The following is a 10,767-nucleotide window of genomic DNA, read 5'->3' as shown; positions in this document are numbered from 1 at the left end:
TTGTGAGAATGGAAGATTTCCAAATTATAAAGGAGTCAGATCAGTTGGGCAGGAGCGGGAGGCAAGGGCACCAGCCCGCTCTGGCCAGGCAGGCCGCGGGCGACTCTGAGAGTCCAGGCGCGGGGCGGGCTTGGCGCGGGGCGGGCTTGGCGGCGGCCCGAGCTCCACGGAGGCTTCCGCGCCCGTCAGCAGAGCGCCCAAGCGGAGGGGGCACAGCTTTGGGGCCAGGGGAGGGATAGGGAGCAACATAGGCTCCAGGGTGCTCAGGGTTGGGAGCGACAAGGGTTCCGGGGTGCTCCCTGCGCCCCCAGCCGTGGCCCCCGGCGCCCAGACTGCCGGCGACCGCCTTCCCCGCCCCGCAGAGGCCCGGGGGCCTCCCTCCGTACGCGGGGACCCGGGGCGGCAACCACCGCATCCTCCCTCCTTCCGGCGCCCCGCGCCCCGCCGCCGTCGCCGTACTCACCTCAAGGGCGCAAACGGCACAGCCGGCCGTCGGCCTCGTTCCCGCCGAAGCGTCTCGCTGCGGTACTCCCTGCGTGGGCGGGCTGTTCCCCGGCGGTCGCAGGGGGTTCCGGGGTGGGGGAGCGGGGAGCAACGAACAGAAGCGCAGCCTGCTGGCATTTTCCACAGGCCGGCGCCACCGCAGCCGCCTTGGGTCCGCACAGCCCCTGCCGGCCGCAGCTCTTGCTGTCCCGCGGAGCCGACAAGCCTTCGCGGACAGAGGATGGAGCCGCGGCGAGAGACGGAGTTCGGGCGGCGGTGTGCGCAGACTCTTTCCTGTGGGGATTGCGCGCATGCTCAGCAGCGGGGAGGGACCCGCGGCCGTTGCGTGGGGGCCGGCCCCGCCCAGGGGCGCTGGTCCGGCTCAGCCAATCGGGAGCGCCGGGTACCTCGGTGCGGGCGCTTTGAATGCTTCGTGGGCCGCGTGAGGCAGCGGCAGGGTGGCCACGCCGCTGCCGTTTTAGGAGATCTTTTGAGATCGGGAGAGGAACCCGCCCCTCATGCTTTCGCTGGAGCCCCACACTCGCCCGGCCGCGGGACTGGCGAAAAAAAAAAGCAGCTGGGAAAGTAAAACAACACTGACTTCAGGTAACAGTTACCTCTTTGGATGGAAGGAAGGGAATGGGATAAAGGAAAGGTGAAAAAGAAACTTCAAGCATTTGCATATTATTTGATTTCTTAAAAGAAAGATTTTTAAATGCTAACATTTTGCCAGAATGCTTAAATTTTTTAAAGAAATAAAATGTTAATATGTAATTTTGTTACAAAAATACCCCAAATATATTCATGCATATGCACACAGATATGCATATTTTATATCTTAATGTAAAAAACTTTAGTCAATGAATAAAATTATAGAAATTTTCTTTATCATTGAACTTTATTCTTTTCCTTAACTTACGGTTATTTCAGGTACTTCAGGGCTCCAGAGCCTGCCAGGAGATGCACATATCCAAGAAGGCCAGTCCCCAGCAGGGAAGCAGGATGGAACCCCAGGTGCAGGTAGGTCAAGGGAGGATGGGGATGCTGGGGATGGTCAAAGGCAGGCAGCGAGGCTCGAGGTCAGGCAATGGGGAGGGAAGCATCGGGGTCTATGTGGGGCACAGGTAGGCCAAGGCAGGATTGAATGAGGGGCGCTGTGCGGGACCAAAGTAGGAAGGGAGGGGAGGGGTGCTTCAGGAGCCAGGGTCGGGGTATCTCCCCCTACCTCCTGCCACCTCCCAGAGCAGCAGCTGAATCCCTCCTGAGCTCCCTGTCAGACAGGCCCAGCTTTGGTATCTGCATCCTTGCCCCAAGTTGCTGCACTGCTCCTCTCATCTGGATCCCCCTGCCCGCTTTTCTTCCCCGCCAGTGACCTGTGCTCAAAGGCCCCGCTGGCTGGGACACCAGACCCAGTGCACCGTCCAAGGGACACCAGGGGGATTCCCTTGTTCTGTGAGCCAGTGTTATCCAGGTGGACAGTTTTCTCTGCCTCTCCTCCCAATGTGTAAGGCCTTCTCTCTAGGTGCTAAGGCCCTACACATTGACCTGTTTGGGTTTGTTTCTCGGCCTCCAATTTTACCCTGTCAGATGACTGTCCATAAGTTTATAAGAAGCCTTAACACCTCGGAGGGCAATGTACACTTCTTGTTCTTGTTCCATTTTATCTTGGCTCTTCTTAGAATTCCTCATCCCCCACCCCTGATGTCCAAGTCCTTGGCTGACCTGAAGCAAGAATCCTGGTGCTCGATACCTGACCAAGCTCCTCTTGGTACCTCTCCATCCACAGAGCCGCATACTCTGCCCGGTGGCCAAGAACCCTCAGATGTCTTTGCTGTATCTGGAGTGGAGTCCGATCTCTCTCCCTTTTGGCACTAGCCTTGAATAAATTCTTTCCTACCATTTTTAACAAGTGTCCGGTGAATACTTTCTCCTCACCAGCAGCACCGTGGAGCCTGCCGCATGGCGGTCACAGCTCAAGCACACCCAGGCTTACACCCTCAGTTACTAGGTTCCCCCCACAAGCCCGCATGACACAGAACCTGAAAAAAGTCTGAGCGCTTCCAGAGCATGGAACCCGCGCACCCCACCTTTCCTCCTGTGCGATCTCCTGGGGTCTCATCCTGCGCCTCCCTCTGTCCACGGCTTCCCAGTGGTCCAGGCTCCCCACTGGCAGTTCTCAGGTCTCCATGGTGACCGCGCTCCTTTCCTGACCATGCTTCACACCACCCCACAGGGTCATCAGGCAGGAAGCTTTGGAAGGTCCAGGGCAGGGATACAACTTAACCTGTTCTCAAGGGGGACAGAGGCACCCACTGACTTTCTCTGAGGATGCAGGAGATTTAGCATCTGCCACAATTAGAGCCCACACTCCACTCTGGGCTGGGATGGGTTTTTTTCCCTAAATCACAATGACAGCCATCACTCACTCTACTAAATGCTGTTCCCAGCAGCCCTGGATTGTGCTGTTTCACCGAGGCCTCTGCCTGGAGGTGGCTATCCCCATCTGCCCAAAGGGCCCAGGACTCCCTAGGTCTGCATGGGGCACAGACCAACAGTGAGGCTGGACCCTAACTTCCATATTTCATTTCAGTCAGGCAAGTTTTTTTCCTATTGTTTTATAAAAGATTAAAATAGCGGGAAGACACTGGTTAGAGAGACTAGTCATGAGGAATTACAAATAATTCAACTCTTCTTCCCTGGAATCTCACATTTAGGTGCAAAAATTGAGCACCAAAGTATGCCCATCCACTGCTCCCACCTGTCACGAGATGGGGCTGCTCATCAGAAGGGGAGCAGACCCCACGCCAGGGCCCCGAAGGAGGACAGGGTGACTGCATTGTAGAAAATGACAGGGTACATGAAACACACAGGAGTGTCTTTAAAACATGCACACACTGATCTGTTTTTCAATTAAATTGGCCACGGAGTTTAGTCAAGCAATTTTTTTCCTTTATTTTTGTTAAATACAACTCCAGAAAGTATAGTGCAAACACTCAGTAGAAAAGTTGCAATTAAGAAATGTACATTCACATTTAACATTTCAGTCCATTCACTTTGTTTCTAAATAAAAATAGGACAAATTATTCAATGACTTGTCTCAATTTAACAATCTTGGAAAAGACTGGAAGGTGCTCTACAGTGTCCAGTGGACGTAAAAATAGACCCGTATTGATTATACAAATCTATCATGAAAAGTTACCCAGTGATATTGAGTTGTTGTCCTGATTCAGACATCTCGTTTCCATGTCTTCAGAAGCGTTCTCAGTGAGCTCTACTGGTGGGAGGATGTGTCACCCGGGCCACTCTGTGCCCAGGAAGGGACACGGAAGGGCTGAAGGGTTCCCACAACCCTTCTCAGTGAGTAAAGAGAACCCAAGAGTGGGCTTTGGGTTTACCTTAAATGAGAGTGGAATCTGCTGCTAAGAGGTGGCCATGATCACCTTACATCATCTCCGCGTGTGCAGGGTGGTGTGCGGTCAGTGTGCACGAGAGATGGGGAGGGTGCCGAGGCCAAGTGGGGGTGCTGCAGGAGGGGTGCGGGAGCCACTGAGGCGTGGGGGCCAGGACCCGCCATGGCGGGACGCTCTGCGGCCAGCCGGCGGACAACCCGTGGTGACCGGGGCCTATCCCTTTGCTCATGCTGCGTGTCTTGGAAACCAAAGGAAGTGACACACAATTAGGAACATCACGGCATGTGATGCTGGATGCAAAGGGCTTGTGCAGCCACGGTTTCGCCAGGGCCAAAGGCAGAACTACAGGCCTCTATGGGACTGATGCCTGGGCGGGGAGTGCCGGTGCTCCAGGCCAGCAGGAGAGATCGTGGTCTATTCATCAGGAGTCCCAGGACGTGGGGGTGATCCCCTGAGACGTGTGCTTTGTGCCCAGGCCTCAGGGGGCGTGGGAGTTGCTGGTGGGAGGCAAGAAACATGTTGTGACTGCTGGTGGGCCCACTGCCCAATGCACATGCCACGGGGAGTGAGAACCCGCGGACTGGACGCTACGTGGCTGTGCCTGCAAGCGGCCCTGCACATGTTTTAAAAGCCCAAGAGGTGGCGAGATCTCCTGGGGGTTGGTCTGGGACTTCCTCGCTGTTTAAACGCCAATTCTTAGTCAACGACTGCCAGCTGTTTTGGAATCCAACCCATCCAAAGTCTGATCTGCCTGGAACCACAGAAGTCAGTGCCTGGGGGAGCCCAGGACACCCGTGCTCCAGCGGCTGCCAACTGCTCACCAACCATCACGATCCCCATCTCGCCTCCCGCACATTTTCAATGAAATCTGTTCTTGTATGTCTTCTCATCCCCAGGAAGAAGCAGTGACCACCTACATCGCTGCACAGCATGACGGGGACACGGGAGGGCTCTGATCAGGCATTGGGGGCTGGGTTGGCTCCACATAAGTGGAGAAGCGTGTGGAGTATGAGGGCATCTGGGGGCCCGCGTTCTCCCCCTGGCTGATGTCAAAGAGGCCTTACGGAAAGAGACAGGACAAGTGTCCTCACTGAGGGAAGAGTCTGTGTTTTCTAAGACGTGCTGGCAGGTGGCGCTGCCGGATACAGTTTTAGGATAGAACGTACGCTAAAATAAGGCAGAGAGTTTTCAGGCCAATGCTGTATGACTTTGCTAGAGATCCATTGTTAAAGCACAGGCAGGGCTCAGCTGACAGTCCATGTGCTGTTCCAATCTCACAGCATGAGGCCTAAATGAGGGTGACTCTGTGCCTGGGCACATCCGGGGATGGGCGGTGAGGCAAACCCGATGCCTGGGGACCTGCCTGGCTGTTCCGTACCAGCGGCCAGGCACCGCCACCTCCGTGCACACTTTAGCTAAGGGCTCCAACAACACCAGCACAACTTTGCTGTTGTCACTGTTAGCTGAGAGATGCTGAACTTGAGTGGCTCCCTGTGTAACTGTGAGGGAGGTGGGCAGGGGCTACCGACTCTTCCCTCCAGAATCCCTGCACCAACACCCACCTGTATCTCTCCCCTCAGGCCTCCACGTATACACAAATCCCAAACACAACAAAATGAAACAAAGGACAAACTACGGAGAATGGGACCAATTCAGTGCCTTGTTGCTGCGGGACTTCAGTATAGGAAAAAATAAAAGAGACTTTCTTCCTCTCTAGCAGATGTTGGAGACAGATGCCCAGGCACAGCTGGGACCTTGGTGGAAGTCAAGGCCACCTCTGTGTCCCAGAGCTGCTGCCCCCTCTCCTCCCAGGGTCAGGATTTATAGGGGAAATCAAGTCATGTCCGTCAGGGAATGCCCTGGGTGTGGCCGTCATTTGTTCATGTTCCAAATTAATTTGTTCTTTATATGCATCCATCTTAATCCCAGGAACAAATAAGTGGTTTTAATTTTGCCTAAGCCATGCCATTCACACACACACCACACACACACTTGCATTAAGCATGACCTCTGGCAGAATAATTTCTTTTTATCTTAGAAAACAGATTTGATATGGAACAGATTATATTTTCAGGGTAATTAAGGAATACAAATGTTTGAGTCGTTAACACAATGTCAAGTCGTGTAAGGAGGTCTAGACCCAATGTAGGACCCTCGAAATTCGGTTTGTTATGAAACAGATGATGGAGGAGACAAATTCCGCTTCACCATCACAGGACCTGCCTCCACAACGTGTGCGCGCACACGAGAGACAAAGGGAAACTCCCCGAATCCTTTCCAAAGCATCCTGTGGCCTCCCAGACGTGAAAGTTCACCAGGCGCTCCCCGTCTGGGGTGCCGGCCCCTGACCACGAGAGGGAAAATCTAGGTCAGATTCCAGTTGCTAGGGCTGGTCCCATGGTCCATGCTGGTCTCACTGGCCACCCTGCTGGCCACGCCAACCCCAGTCCCAGCCACTCGAGTGCCCCCTGCACCCCACGCTCCTACATGCATCCCTATGTTCAGCTGCCCCGCCCACACTGCATCCCTCCCAGGCACAGGGCCTGCCTGTGGCTCTTGCCCATCAGGTCACACAGAATCAAGGGTGCCCTCCCACCACTGAGGGACTGGGCGGTGGTGGACAACTGTCTGTCAGTGCTCCCTGGGGCCAGCTACCCCTGCCTTGGACGGGATTCACTCGAGCTCCTGAGTCCATCCTGGGAAAACTCACAACACTATTCCCCCCACCGCCCACTTTGCCAACCACTGGGCACCTGGCCTGGATATTTCTGGCCACATATGTCACTGGACGATGTGTACTGTGGAATCGGAGCTCTTCAAATCTCTTTGCTGTACCCCAAAGTCAACTTGGAAGCCTGACCCATCACGACCGCCCTCCTGACACCCAGGTGGGGGTCCCCGTCCTACCTGCTGACCTCTGGGCCTGGTGACACAGCTCCCAGCAGACCTTGAACCTCCTGATTTAGACCCACCCACAGCCTCACAGCCTAAGGACTTGTGAAGCCAGATGAAACCCAATGCGCCGTACGGAGAAACGTCACGTCTTTCATCATCCACAGCGGAACCTGGAGTATTACATGAAAATGAGAGGCTGCTAGTGCAAATTCGACTTTCAAAGCAAACCGCAGCAGGGGAGGCGGGATGTTCAGGCCCAGGGACACTGCTGAGGCCGCCAACTGTCAGCTGGCCACAGCTCACCCCTCATTTATTTCACGAAACCAAAGTATTTTGAAACTCATGGTCTCTACGGAGTTTGGATTTTTGGTTTTTGCTTTGTTGCTCTTTTTTTCACCGAAGCCATTACAAAACCAAGGATAAGTCAGTTTCTGGGGAGTTAGTCACACATAACTAATGGGGCTGCATACTGAGAATGACAAGTGTACCAGCAGATCTGTGACCCCTCCCAAGAGAGCTACTCAATACAGGGCACAGTGTGACCTTGCATTTCCTGCGCGGGCGACACACACGGAGGCAGCGGTTTCCTTACAAGTCATGTGTGCGGGTCAGGGGCAGGGCTGGCCACGCGGGGAGTCCAGCAGGATCCCAACTCAGGCGATCACAGAACACACCATGCAGAGGGGTGGGCGCACCCTGGAACCTAGATGGTTCACCCCCTGCCAGGGGGTGAACCTGGACATGGTGACAGGCAAACCCAGCCCTTCCTTCTCGAGAGAGAGGTGAAAGCAGGAATCTAAGCACTCTATCCAGCTCGCTCCTGGGACGATGGTGCAGGATTTCTATCAGCTGCAGACAGAGCATCGCGTCTCTGAAGGCTGGCCGGATCCTGCCTGAGCCCAGAGCCCACCCATCAGCCAGGGTTTGGGGGTGTCAGCCCCCACGGTGCCCTGCAATCTGGGGAAACTTGTACACATGGCTTGTCTCTGAATCACCAATCTGCTTTGGACCAGACCTGTCTCTACAGTTTAGAATTAGATATTGCTTCTAGTGACAGAAGATATTGGAAGCCCTGGTGGCTTTGGAGTCAGATAAACATGGCAGGCTCAGGGTGGCTGGGTCTGGGGGTCCACCCTGCAGGACACAGACCCTGGAGTGGACTGGCCCAGGGTCAGGGTACATGGAAGCATTTGGAAGTTCGAGGCTGTCCTCTACTGAGGCTGGGGCACAGGAGGCATGCAACGGTCTCAAGGGGACACACGGAAGGGGTCGTTCCAAAGGGCAGCAGACTCGCCAAGCAGGGTGTGATGCATTGGGAACCTCACACACCGGCTACGGCGGGCTGTCCACACAGGCGGTCATGCCTGTCTTCATTTTGGTCAGAAGGAAACAGGCAGCACCTGCAAGCGGTGCACTATTTACAGAGCATCCTAAATAACTTAGAGAGACTCCTATTAAGAAGGCGCTAACATTTGGACACGAGTATTGTACAAGGTTAAAAATAACTAAGGCAGTATCATACAGTGTAATCACAAATAAAAAGGAAGTTGTTGACGAAACCCCAAGGAATGTTATGGCCGAACGGGGCCCCTGTGCCCGCAGGAAGCAGGTAGGGTTAGGAACTGCTGATGATGGAGGAGGTGCTGCTCACAAAGGGGAACATCACTGTCTCAGCACAGCCGAGGCCCTGATGGCTTCCCACGGCAGCGGTGACAGCTGGCCACATGTTCCATGGCTTTGCCAACACTCGTAGGGGGTCCCACGGCTCTGCGGACCTGAGGTCCCGACACGGCCAGACTGGACTCTCGCCCAGAGGCCCAGGGTCCATCTCACTCAGGTCGACGTGAATTCAGCGCCCATGGGAGTGGGTTGTGGGAGTGCCGATCACTTCCTCACAGGCTGATGGCTGGGGCGTCCTAACATTAGACTGGCTGTGGCCTCTGAGCTTTAAACAGCAGCCTCATGATTTGAATCTTACTGACCACCCCGCCTGCCTCGTCCACTTCTAAGGGGCCACATGGTCACACTGAGCCGACCCACGTGGCCCAGGATCCCCTCCCCAGCTTGTGGCCTGAGCTAATGCTCCTCCTGAAGATCCTGCAGCTCCTGCCGCTCCCGCAGCTCCTGCTGCTCCTGACGGTCCCGCAGCTCCTGCTGGTCCTGAAGGTCCCGCAGCTCCCACTGCTTCCGAATGTCCTGAAGATGCTGCAACTGCAGCTGGACCACTGGGTTACGGAGAAACATTTCCGGCATCACCAGCCCGTGGGGCTGAGACCCCTCTGCGCCCACCCACACCTTCTTCTTCAAAATCCCACCATGAATCCCCTCCCGCACCCAACCTTGACTTCCATTCCCCTGAAGTGATTTGTGTTTGGTTTTTCTTCACTTGCCTCTGTTTTTTTCATATTGGTTATGGCATCCTTTCTTTTGCCTTTTTAACTTTCTTTTAATATAATACAGACTTTGTCCCTCTGAAATTATGCAATTCAGGAGCACTAGGTGCCTTCACGATGCCGTGCGACAATCACTACCATGCAGGCTCACACCATTCCTTTCTTCAAAGTAAAACCCTGGATCCAGAGCATGCACTACCCCCCTCCCCCACCCCACCACCGAGCCCCTGATAGCCCCGAGTCCTCTTCCCCTCTGGGTGTCTTTACCTCTCCTGGCTGTTCCCTGTCAATGAAGCCACAGGAAAGGTGGCTTTGCGTGCCTGCCCACATGGCTCTAGCGGGGGCTGGTGATGTTTTGTTTTGTTTTCACTTGAAATACCATTTTGAATATTTGAAAGGGAAATCCAGGTGGGCTAAAGATGTCATGTACACAATTAAGCCCTTTCGGTAACTCTGTGCATAACCTCGGGTGAGTCACTGCACTTCGCCCTGAGACACCACAGTCACAAGACAGAAGGGAGATGCTTAGCACTTCCTGGGGCAAAAACAAAACCAAGCAAATCAAGAAACCAGCAAAAGCCCAGAAATATAGCCGGAAAGACATTCCACAACCCGCAAGAAGTGTTCCTCAGAACCCAAGTTTGGAGAAAGGCTATACATCCACGGGGTCTAAAAACCTCTCGAAACCCAGTGCTCTAAACAAACACAACACACACAGGCAGTTCCAACTAGAGGCACAGCAGGTGGCCAGTGTGTGTTAGACGTGCTCGACCTCTCGGGGGAGGACACAGGCGGACGGACACACTGTGGAGACAGCACTAGAAACCATGACACTGGCAGGTCTTTAGCCTAGTGAGAGCCAGCCCTGGTGACAACGTGACGAGGCAGAGGCCCCAGCCAATCCATTGGAGGGACGAGAGAACAGACATTCCTCTCCAAGGAAACAGTGCCGCCACCGCCCCGCCCACTCCCCGCCCCCTGACCAACCCGCATCCGCCTCCCTGGAGCAGGCCAACACAGAGAGCTGAACCTCTTGTACCTAGGGAACCAGAGACCGACACCAGGACCGGCCAAGGAGGAGATGGGAGCAAATATATGGGCTGGGAGGGGCAGACCTGCACCCTCACTGCAGCCTCTGACCGCAGAACGCCCACTTCCGGGGAGCAGGTGGACCTGGAAACATGCATGCTGTGAACCTGGGGCAGGAGATGCCGCCCCCAGGCCAGGCCCCTGTAGAGATGGGAGCAAACTGATCGGTTCAGCCTGGTCAGTCCACTGCCTGCTTACGTAACTGTTCCCTGAAATCACCGGAACATCATCCCAGACATGGCTGACAAGGAGACTTAAATCCCGGAAACCTGGGTTGTAGATGCTGCCCAGAGCCCAGGAGAAGGGGAGATGGGAGCAAAATGACCAAGTCGTCGAGGCATTCCTTTGAGCTGCTGTGCTGCCCCTCCTCTGCCCCCAACCTCTTCCCTGGCCCTCACCAAGCCTTCGCCTGGGGGCAGGCGGGCTTCAAATGCTTGAGTCCTGCGAATCTGGGGAAGCGGAGGCCGCCTCCTGGAAAAGCAGCTGCGGACAAGGGA

At 55.0% G+C, this 10,767-nt stretch overlaps 1 long non-coding RNA gene across 1 annotated transcript; it reads left to right on the top strand.

The window, feature by feature from the left end:
• Positions 1–921: 921 nt before the first annotated feature.
• Positions 922–2,392, top strand: LOC140694931 (uncharacterized). The gene is made up of 3 exons (XR_012070596.1): positions 922–1,089; positions 1,414–1,503; positions 2,163–2,392. It is a non-coding gene; the product is annotated as an uncharacterized lncRNA (long non-coding RNA).
• The last annotated feature ends 8,375 nt before the right edge of the window (positions 2,393–10,767 follow it).

The sequence above is a fragment of the Vicugna pacos genome, unplaced genomic scaffold, assembly GCF_048564905.1.
Source record: "Vicugna pacos unplaced genomic scaffold, VicPac4 scaffold_113, whole genome shotgun sequence".
NCBI classification, from domain to species: Eukaryota; Metazoa; Chordata; class Mammalia; order Artiodactyla; family Camelidae; genus Vicugna; species Vicugna pacos.
The sequence above is the reverse complement of the archived record's forward strand: the minus strand, read 5'-3'. Positions and strand labels throughout refer to the sequence as shown.